The 11,599-nt window shown below is 47.2% G+C and overlaps 1 long non-coding RNA gene and 1 pseudogene across 1 annotated transcript in view; both read left to right on the top strand.

The window, feature by feature from the left end:
• The window catches only part of LOC144456632 (uncharacterized), a 469,008-nt gene that overhangs the window by 110,777 nt on the left and 346,632 nt on the right, over positions 1 to 11,599 (top strand). The window lies entirely within an intron of this gene.
• On the top strand, positions 9,199 to 10,278 carry LOC110201775 (nicotinamide riboside kinase 1 pseudogene; annotated as a pseudogene).

Below are 11,599 nucleotides of genomic sequence, written 5' to 3'. Positions count from 1 at the left end.
TGGCTGATCCTTGCCCCCCAGAGAGCTAGGCTGGGGGGTGGGGTCACTTTCTGGATAACCTCCAAACAGGAAACATCGTTGTGGCCACAGAAGGCCCCTTGTCAGAGGATGCTGGGCATTTGTGGCCAGTCCAAAGCAGACCTGACCTGGAGAGACCCAACTCCTGAGGATGCCCCTCACCCTGGACACACACACAGAAGGAGCTGGGCCTGAAACTAGACCAGAGGGAGCCCCCAGTGCATAGTCTTTGGGAAACCCAGTGGGGCTGGCTGAGATCCCAAGCTGCCCCCAATGGGCCTGCCTCCCTCTGAGTCACAGCTCCCAGGCTCTCCTGGTCTGTTCTGGCCTCTGAGCTCTGTTCTTTGGAGTCTGGCCACCTTGTCCAGTCTCCTCAAGCCTCAGCCCCTTCCTGCTGCTTCTACTCTTCAGCTCTGACTCCACTGGCCTCTTCTCTCCTCCACGGGTTTCAGTTCTACTCACCACCCTTTTCTGGCCTGTTTCCCAGGGTCCTCTCTGGCTTCTGGTCTTTTCTGATGCCCTCTGCCTCTGACCTCTGATTGCCCCCTCTCCCCTTTGGTCTCCTCTTCCAGCCTCTAGCCTCTTCCTCTCATCTCCCTTTCTCACCTTTGGCCTCCTTCTGTGGTCTCCTCTTTCTATCTCTGGCCTTCTCTTCCCACCTCTGGCCTCCTCTTCTCACCTCTGGCCTTCTCTGTTCACCTCTCATCTCTAGCCTCCTCCTCTGGCTACTGTGTGGCAGACTTCCAGAGATCTCCACAACATAACTGAGTGATCTCACATGGCTGACTAAGGTCAGAAGAGGCATCTTACTCTAGTTTCTATAGCTCTCAAAGGTGTACCCATTGTCTCTTCCATGTGGGTGCAGACTCTCCCCTGCTGCAGTTGGTGACCCATCCTCCTCTCTAGGATTCCAGGTCAAGTTCTCCTCCAGAGCCTCTGGACTCTCCCCTGGGTTCTGGGTCCTCCCTCTGGGGCCAGTTCCATTCCGTAGGGACTGGTGGACAGACTGGTTGTCTGCACTCATCTTGCCACCCACCAGCCTGTCTCCCTGGGAGGTACCGAGGTCCAGGCAAAGCATGCTGGCTCTGCCAGCAGAATGTGTGACTTTGGGCCGAGTTCTTCGCCCACCAAAGGAGAGTGGTCACCCTTGTGACCTCATTGCCAGGCCCTTCCAGCCCTGAGCCGTCTGCTCCTCAGTGACGTCCCTTCCAGGTGGCAGACTGCTCTCGCCAGCTTTCCTGAGTCCACAATGTCTCTGTTGTCCTATGGGTCACCTGCATCCTGGACTTCTCAGAGACTGTGGCACTCAAAAAGTCCCAGCTGCACGGCTGCAGGAGCCATTTCCAGCAGAGGATGTGCCAAATGAGATGAATGGTTTTCAACAAAAGGATTCCAAAAGATGCACTCTCCGAAAGGCCGGTATGTGGAGAAATGCATAAGCAAGGCTGAGGCTTCACCTCCTGCTCTGCAGACTGGCAAAGATGATGGATGGAGGTCTAACATGGCCCAGAAGGCCGGGCCATGGCCCCCACTCCCCTTCTGCTCTGGGCCTATGCGGGTGGCTCAGTCTCCAGTGCATTAACCCACCCCATCCTCTGGGGACAAGTTATTTGAAGCTTAGATTATGACTCATGTCATAATTTCCAAAGAGGAAATGACAGGGTCCTTAATAATAATAGCATGCATTTATAAAGCATTTTAAGGTTTGCAAAGCGATTTACAAAGATGATTTCATTTGATCCCCACAACAGCCCTGGGAGGTAGGTACTATTACTACCATCACCTTATAGATGAGGAAACTGAGGTAAACAAGGTCAAATGACTTGCTTAGGGTCCCAAAGCTAGTAAGTGTCTGAGGTCAAATTTGAACTCAGATCTTCCTGTCTCCAGGCTCCAAGTTCTGTGTCCTATGGTACCACCTGGCTGCCTTGTATGATGTGAATATGAATGGGACAGGTATTTATTTCCTATACAGAAGAGAAATGTTAAAGAATAGGGCACTCCCAGAATACACTGGGGCTAGGTGGCACAGTGGATAGAGCACTGGGCCTGGGGTCAGGAAGACTTGAGTTCAGATCTGGCCTCAGACACTTGCCAGCTGTGTGACCCTGGGCAAGTCACTTAACCCTGTTTGCCTCAGTTTCCTCACCTATAAAATGAGCTGGCGAAGGAAATGGCAAACCACTCCAGTATCTTTGCCAAGAAAACCCCAAAAGGGGTCTCAAAGAGTCAGACGTGACTGAAAATGACTAAACAAAAAAAGAATACATTGATGGAAATGCTTGAAAACAGGATTCTGTAGCTTAACTTACTCCTCCAGTCTGCTAGGAGGCTGGTATAAAAGCCAGGCAGAACATGAAGCAGTATGCTGCCATGACACTTGGCTTGGCTTGACTCTGCACTGTCCCCTCAAAGTCCATGTCTTTTGGCAAACCAGGCCAGGAGCTCGAGCTGTCCCTCTGCAGGTGGTCAGCTTCTCTGATGCAGAACCTTCCCTTCCTGCCAGGCAGCTCCATTCATTGACCCAACAATCTCTGGACCTGTCAAGAATAGGCTGGCTGTGGTTTCTTCTTTTTAAATGGTGCAACTCCTTTCCCCACTATTGTCCTCATGGGGTGGGGGAGGACAGAAGGACCCTCCTCCCAAGATTTTCCATGCCATACAAATACCAAGTCCACTCAATGCTGGGCTTAAAGTAGCCTGGGAGTCTGTTAATTCTAACATGTCCAAGAGACAAGCTGAGTCACATGTGGGCTTGGCAGGAAGCAGGCAGGGAATGTCTGCACATGCTCAGTATGCCCCATGTTTCAGTGATAATTGCCAGTGTTGGAAGGGCTGTGAGCCTACAGGCATGATGGTCCACTGTGTGCAGAGCTGGATCCAGACCTTAGGGTCCCAACTGGAAACTGTGGCAGAAATGTTCCTAACTCTAACTCACAGTTTTGTCCTGCGAGCTCCCTCAGGGCACTCTTTCTCAGCATGTATTCCAAGGGAGGGAAAGCCTGAAAGAAAGGCCCAATGTACAGTAGCTATTCTGAGAGGGTGACCTATGTAAAGTGCTCTCTACATGTTATAGAAGCTACCAACACCACCAAGCTGGGTCCGCAGAATGCTCATCAACTGGGGGAAAGGCTGTCATGGAGGAATGTAAGAGAATAACATTGTGATATAGCAGGAACTTAGACATATGAGGAATTCTGAGAAATCAGGGACAACTTGGGTAAACTGAGGCAGGGAGAAAGCCCAAGCAGTCCACATCCTCCACGGCCTACTGTGCCTGTCCCTTGGGAGAAGAGGAAGAGGAAATTTGGTGGAGGCTGACACTTCTTTCTCTTTCTGGGCAGGTTTGACTGCCATCCGCTGCTGTGCCTTTTTCTGCCTAATTTGCAGCCTTTGGAGGGAAGAGGTGCCGTGAATTGAGACCTCTGTCTGATCATCTGCCCATGGGCCTCCCATCTTGTACCACACTTGCCTCCAGCCTCCTTTGGGAAGAGGAGTGGTGTCCTCCACTAAATGATGAACATTCTGCCATCTCATATACCCTTCACATCCCAGTGACTCTGAACTCTGGACCATTTTTCAAACCTCACTCAATACCCACCTCCTGATTCTTCATTCCCGTTGTCCTTGAAGCTTGAACTGAATAACTTCCCAGCCCTTCCACTGTGCCCTCTGGAATGCCTGTTCTGTAGGCAACAAACTTCCTTTCATTTTCAATCTTTCTCTCTTCCCTTCCATCTACTAGCTCCTACTGAAACCTGAATATACTCAATGACACAGCCTCCCTAGCCTCCCTTTCCAGTACTGGCTGAACCTTCACTAATTCTTCTCAGCTCACTGGTTAAGGAAGGGGAATTGGAATACTCCTTGCTCCCTATGGCCACTTCCAGGGTTCTCCCCATTCCTCTTTCACTCAGAAATGTCTCTTCCTTTGAGATTCATGCTATTCATATCTGCCACTCAATTAGATCCTGGTAGCTGGGCCCTCACTTATCAACTTACCCTGCCACTCTCCCTAGTGGCTCTGCCCAAACCTCATCCCTCATCAAACCTCCTATGGCTCTCCCTCCCCCCATTCTCTCAGCTGAGAAATTTGTCACCTATTTGACAGAAAAAATGAAGGCCATTAGCTTTGAGCTCTCTTCCTTCCCTCTTCCTCATCTTCTATCACTCCAGTGCCTTCAGCCACTCTCTCTTCCTTCATCCCTGTCCCCTATGATAAAGTGGCCTGACTCCTGACCAAGGCTCACCCTGCTACTTGTTCAAGTGATCCCATTCCATCCCATGTCTTCCAACAGGTTTCCCCCCTTCTCTGTCATCCTTCCTCTCCCCCCTTACTTATCTTCAATCTCTCCCTCTCTACTGGCTCCTTCGCTACTGCCTAAACATGTCTCCCCCATTGTCAGAACCCTTCCATCCCTGCTAACTGTTCTCCCATGTCTCACGTGTCCTATGTTACCAAATCCCAAGAGGCGACTCCACTTTCTCTCCTCTCGCTCTCTTCTTAACCCTTTACACTCCAGTTTCCAATATCATCATTCCACTGAAGCTGCTTTCCCCAAAGTTACCAGTGATCTCCTGGTTGCCAACTCCCATGGCCTTTTCTCCACCCCATTCTCCTGGGCCTCTCTGCAGCCTTGGACACTGCTGATCACTGTCTCCTCCTTGATATTTGCTTCTCTCCAGGTTTGCAGGGCATCTCCATTCTCTCCTGCTTCTCCTGCTACCTCTCTGGCCACTCCTCTGTCTCCTTGGCTGGATCCTCTTTCACATCACACCCTTTAACCAGAGGTGTCCTTCAAGGTTCTGTTCTGGGCCCTCTCCGCTTCTCACTCTAGACTACTTCACTTGGTAAGCTCATTAGCTCCCATCAATTTAATTACCATCTTTATACAAAGAATTCTCATGTGAGGCCACATGAGCTCACAGGACAAAACTGTGGGTTAGAATTAGGAGCATTTCTGCCACAGTTCCCAGTTGGGACCCTAAGGTCTGGATCCAGCTCTGCACACAGTGGACCATCATGCCTGCAGGCCCACAGCCCTTCCAACACTGGCAATTCCTATTGAAACATGGGGCATACTGAGCATGTGCAGACATTCCCTGTCTGCTTCCTGCCAAGCCCACATGTGACTCAGCTTGTCTCTTGGACATGTTAGAGATGACAGGCTCCCAGGCTACTTTAAGCCATGTGGTGGCCCAGCATTTGAGTGGACTTGGTATTTGTTATGGCATGGAAAATCTTGAGGGGGGTCCTTCTGTTCTCCCCCCACCCCATGAGGACGACAGTGGAGAAAGGAGTTATACCACTTAAAAGGAAGAAACCACAGCCAGCCTATTCTTGACAGGTCCAGAGACTGTTGGGTCAATGAATGGAGCTGCCTGGCAGGAAGGGAAGGTTCTGCTTCAGAGAAGCTGACCATCTTCCAGAGATCTACTTTATCCTGCCCCCAACCTCTCTGCTGATCCCCAATCTTGCATCTCCAACTGCCTTTCAGACATCTCAAACTGGATGTCCAGCAGACATCTTAAATTCAGTATGTCCAAAACAGAACTCATTCTCTTATCCCCCTAAAGCCTCCCCCAAGCTCCCTGTAACTGTAGAAGGCACCCCATCCTCCCAGTCCCTCAGGCTCCCACCCAGGAGTCATCCTGGATTCTTCACTATTTCTCATCCCCCACATCCAGTCTGTGGCTGAGGCCACATGCCCCCCTTTCTTCTCTGACACTGCCCCCACTCTGGTGCAGACCCTCATTGCCTCATCCCAGGACTATTGTGGTAGCTGCTGGGGAAGGGGGGTCTGCCTGCCTTCAGTCTCTCCCCACTCCAGTCCATTCTCATTCAGCCACTAAAGTGATTTTCCTAAATCAAACGTCTGACCCTGTCACCCTCCTACTCAATACACTCCCATGGCTCCTACTGTCTCCAGTATCGAATACAGAACTCTCTGTTTGGCATTCAGAGCTCCTGGTAACCTAGTGCTCTCCTCCCCCTCTAGTCTCCTGATGCATCCAGCCTCCCAGCTGTCCCACCATGAAGCCTCTCCATCTCTGGCCGGTCCCCATGCTTGGAAGGCCCTCCCTCCTCCACTCCTACTACTGACCTCCTGGGCTTCCTGAAAGTCTCAACTAAAATCTCATCCTCTCCAGGAAGCCTTCCCCAACCCACAGCTCTGATTCACTCTTAATGATTTCCTGTTTATCCTGGAGAGAGCTTGCTGGTACTGATTTGTTTGCTTTTTGTCTCCTCCCTTAGAGTGGGAGCCCCTTGCAGGCAGCAACTGTCTTTACTCTTTGTGCAGCTCCCCGGCTTAGTCCAGTGCCTGGCGCATAGTGGATGCTTAATAAATACTGATTGATTGATCAAAACAAGGAGGCTACAGTGATAGAAGATGAGCTCTGAGCAACTGAAACTCCAATAATGTCACTGGAAGACAGATAATACAACAGCTGGTCATGACTGACCCCTCCCACCCCCCACCCCAGCCTCTCCTCCTTTAGTCCAGCCTCTGAAGACAAGGCAGTCTCCTCTCTGCGCCACCTTGCCCCTCTCCCCAATATTCATTCTCTCCTTGTCCACTGGCTTCTTCCCTACTTCCTACAAATGCAGCTGTATCCCACATTTCCCTATTTATTTAGTTGCTTTATACCTTTTGTTGTCTTCAATTAACAAGCATTTCTTTTTTCTCCTCATTTCCCTCCACCATAGGGGGGGAAAAGAAAGAAAGAAAGATAAAATCCTTGTAAGAAATAGGCAAATCCAATAGAAGGGGAAGGGGATAAGAGAAGAGGGGCAGAGATAGAAGGGAGGGCAGATTGGGGGAAGGGGTATTCAGAATGCATGCCATCTTGGGGCGGGGGAGGGGTAAGATGGGGAGAAAATTTGGAACTCAAAATCTTGTGGAAATGAATGTTGAAAACTAAAAATAAATAAATTTTTTTAAAAAGTAAACTAAAATAAAAACTTTTAAAAAAGAGAAGTAGAAGCCAAGCTCCTGATCCCAGTCCAAAGTCCTAATTAAAGTTTTCTGTCACATCTCATGAGCACACATGTCAAATCTGTATGATAGCTGGTGTGGCATCTGCACATTAAGAGAGCTGGACTTGGAGTCAGAAAAGATGTGAGTGGAAATCCTACCACTGATACCTATTCGTTGTGAGACCCTGGACAAGTGACAGAACCTCTCCGAGAACTCCATTTCCTCTCTGTAAAGTGAGGAATAAATAGTAGCCTTGTAGTAGTTACTGCACAGGGCTGCTGTGGGAATCAAATGAGATCATCTCTGCAAAAACCTTTTTGTGGCACTGAAGGTGCTAGATAAATGTCAGTTATTATTATTAAAAACATCAATGGGGACTATGGCACCCCGGGCTGAGACACAGCAGAGAAAGCCAAGGAAGCCTTTCGCTTCTAATTGGTTAAATATTTTTCTACTGCAAAAGTGATGTGTCTGGAAATACTGTAGAAAAACAACTTTATATTTCCTTGACCGCTGATTTCACAGAATTTTGGCTTAGTTTCCTCCCTGACTCACACCACCTGGCCCCCACCAAGATGTGTAATCTTTCCTTGGTTTATATTTTGGGTCCCTGCAATCACCTGGGAAAGTTAAACGTGATGAAGTTTTAACCATTTAACTTACTGCTGTTTCTGATAATGGATCACCTCCTGCCTTAAGAAAAAAAAAATAGGCAAATCCAGGGAAGCTAGGTGGCACAGTGGATAGAGCTCCAGCCTTGGAGTCAGGAGGACCTGAGTTCAAATCTGCCCTCAGACACTTGACACTAAGCTGTGTGACCCTGGGCAAGTCACTTAGCCCCAATTGCCTCATATATACACACACCACACACACATATATATACATACACACACACACACATACACACACACACATATATATACATACACACACACACATACACACACACACACATATATACATACACACACATACACACACACACACACACATATATATACCTACACACACATACACACACACACACACACACACATATATATATATATATAAATAGGCAAATCCCCACATTGGCCTTGTCTAAAAATGTAGGTATCATTCTGCCCCCTGAGTCCACCTCCTCTCTGGCATAAGGTGAAGAGTCTGCCTTCTCATGAGTTCTTGGGAGTTATAGTTAGTCATTGCATTGATCTGAATTCTTCAGTCTTCCCAAGTTGTTTGTCTTTACAATATTGCTGTTATTGCATCCATTGTTCTCCTGGGTCTGCTCATTTCACCACGTATGAGTCTTCCCCCATCTCTCTGAAACTTCCTTCCATCATTTCTTACAATACAGTAATAATCGCTCACTTCTATATGTCATAAAATTGTTTAACCATTCCCTAACTGATGCCCCCCTTAATTTCCAGGATTTTCCCCCATCACAAAAAAAAATAGTATAAATATTTTTGTGCACATGCATCCTTTTCCTCTTTCTTTGGTGTCTTTAGGGTAGAAAGTTTAGTGAGTAGAGTTCCAAATTGCTTTTTCAGAATAGCTAGATCAGTTCAAATGTCCACCAACCACATTAATGTGCCTGTTTTCCCACAGCCCCTCCAGCATTTATCATTTTCCTTTTTTGTCACCTTTGCCAGGGGCGTGAGGTAGAACCTTATAGTTGCTTTATTTTTTCATTTTTCTAATTATCAGTGACATGGAGAGTTTTTTCATATGGATAGCGTGGTTTTTTTTCTTTTCTTTGTAAACTGCCTGTTCATATTCCTTGGCCACTTAGTAGTTGGGAAATTCAGCTCTGATTCTTTAGAAACTTGAATCAATTCCTTACATGTCTTGGAAACCAGGCCTTTATCAGAGAAACTTGCTGCGAAGGTTTCCCCACCCCCAGTCAACTATTTGCCTTCTAATCTGCATTCATCCTAAACTTTCATTTTCAAAGTTAATTTGCATCTCTCCGCACAGTGCCTGACGCGTAGTGGATGCTTAATAAATGTTGATTGATTGATTGAAATAATTTGTTTATTTCTTCAGTTGACAAAGATCCACCTTCTCTCCTTCTCAGTTCACAATTGAAAAAGAAAGAGAAAAAAACCCTCTTAATACATCTGCGTAGTTAAGTAAAACAAATACCCGCGTTGGCAAAGGCCAGAAAAAGAGGCACCTCGCTGTGCATTGCGGACGCTCTCGGAAGGTGCCGGAGCTCCCAGGCTTTCTGCGTCCTGGTTGCGAGGGTCTGAGCTGATCGCACTGACTGACGGCTTGCACTGAATGCTGCTCGTGCCCTCTGGAGGGCCAGGGGCATAGTGCTGCCTACTGGGACTGCGGAACGCTCCCGCTCTCAGAAAGCACGTTATGAAAGCATTTGTTGTTGGAATTAGTGGTGTGACAAACGGTGGGAACACGGCCCAAACGGCTTCCAAACTGCAGCGTCATCGCATGGGATGATTATTTTAAGCCAGAGTCTGAGATTCAGATCGATGAGAATGGATTTCTATAGTATGATGAACTTGAAACTCTCAGTCTCAACATGGAAACACTGATGTCTGCTGTCCACTCCTGAATAAAAACCCCAAGAAATTCCCTAGAATCAGCTGGCCTGGAAAATGCTGAGGAAGGCCCTATTTTAATCCTTGAAGGTTTCCTTCTACATACTTAGAAGTCTCTTGATACTGTATGGAATAGAAGCTATTTTCAGACCATTCCACATGAAGAATGCAACGGAAGAAGATGCGCCGGGATCCATGAACCACTAGATCGGCCAGGATACTTTGTCAGGTACGGGTGGCCGATGTTTCTACCACACAGAAAAGAAATACAAGGCATCACAAGGAATATAGTTTATTTAGATGGGACAAGATCTGAGGAAGACTTTTGTCATGAATCTGCAATGAGCTGATAGAAGAAAGAGCAAAGCGGAATGTTTGCAGATAACCCCCAAGGTGTCTTCTAGCTAAAACCCAGGATTCTTTGAGAAGCACCAAGAGAGATCCTTCAGAATTCTCTCCAACCTGGGTTAGAAGAGTCTAAAGAAGCTATTCAGTTACATAACCAAGAGAACAACACTCACAATCACCACCACAGGGTAAAGGAAGACAGTACTAGAAGACTTCACATCACTATAGCAACCAGTCTTGATTCCAGAAAACCGATGAGGAACGATGGAGCAAAGGTGTGAAAGCTTCATGTCTGTATGGACCATTCTCTGATGGTCAATGTGTTGGGGGTCAGAGGGTGGTCAGGGGCTTGCTCAATTATTTTTGGTTTTTTATGAGGGAGGGTTGCATGAGAGGATCAGGAAGTGACAATGATGTAGAAAAAAAAATTAAAACCACCAGTAGGACATTGAAAGAGAGAACAAAATTATTTTTATTCTAAAAGTGCAATATCTTGGTACTATTGTCAGTCCCAATTAAGTCTTGTCAGCCTTGATGTGGTGACACATATATGAAAAGCAGATAACCCCTTTAAGCAAATAAAAGTATCATCTTCCACTACCTGCATGCACCATTAGGTGTGGAGAACCTGCTGCATGGAGGCCACAAGTGGCCTTCTAGATCCTTAAGATAATTTTTAAAAATTATCTGTGTCATTTGTGGTACTTCTGGAATAATTTTCTTCATTCCCCTCTCCTCTGCCTGGTTTTCTTTTAATTTTGTAAAATTTGGATTCAGTCAAAAGGACGCACTTAAGGATCTAGAGGGCCACAGGTGACCTCAAGGCTGCAGGTTCCCCATACCTGCAGCAGGGCCTCCACAACTTCCCCACAGTTCGACAATGTGCTCAGGCATCTCTATCTTAAAAGGCATTCCACTTGGCCCTACTACTCATTGACATCATCAACCCAATCACTCTCCCCTGCCTTCACTGCCAAAAGTCTAGAAAGAAGAATTAATACCTGCTGTCTCCTTTCACTCAGTTCCTTGCAATCTGGCTTCCATATCCCCTGCTCTACTAAAACAACTCTTTGCAAGGTCACTAAGGAAGCTAAACTCAATGGCTTTCATGTAGATCCTATTCCTCCCTTGATTCTTCTGCCTCCATTGGACGACCTCTCTTTCTGGGTAGTACCATCTCCCTTGGCTTCCCCAACACCTAGCTGTTCTTTCATTTCGCTGACCATTCATGTCCTGTCTCTTTTGCTGCCTTCTTCTCTGGGATTTTAATGTAGATGTTCCCCAAATGTCTGTCCTTGGACCTCATATCTTTTCTTCCTATACCTAGTGATGTCATCCACTCCCCTGGTTTCAATTATCACCTCTACAAATAAAACCCAAATCTATATTTTCAGCCCACCCCCTCCCTAGAACTTCCATCCCATATTTCCACTGCTTGCTAGATGTCTCCCTGGATAGCTCAGCAGTGCTTTAAATTCAACGTGTTCAAAACTGAACTCATGTCCTCCAAAATCTAGCCCTCCTCCTAATCTCTCTACCTCTTTTGATGGTGCCTCCATCGTCCTGGCCACCCAAGCTAGGTGCCTTAGAACTGAACTCCTCCCTAACCCTGACCCTCACATCACATGCCACACATCCTCTCCTTTGCCAAGCCCGTTGATTTGATGTCCACAATATCTGTCCAGCCCAGTCCCTCCTTTCTACTCCCAC

This window comes from Phascolarctos cinereus, unplaced genomic scaffold (genome assembly GCF_003287225.1).
Source record: "Phascolarctos cinereus isolate Bilbo 61053 unplaced genomic scaffold, phaCin_HiC Scaffold_4;HRSCAF=312, whole genome shotgun sequence".
Lineage (NCBI taxonomy): Eukaryota > Metazoa > Chordata > Mammalia > Diprotodontia > Phascolarctidae > Phascolarctos > Phascolarctos cinereus.
This window is presented reverse-complemented; position numbering and strand designations above follow the sequence as displayed.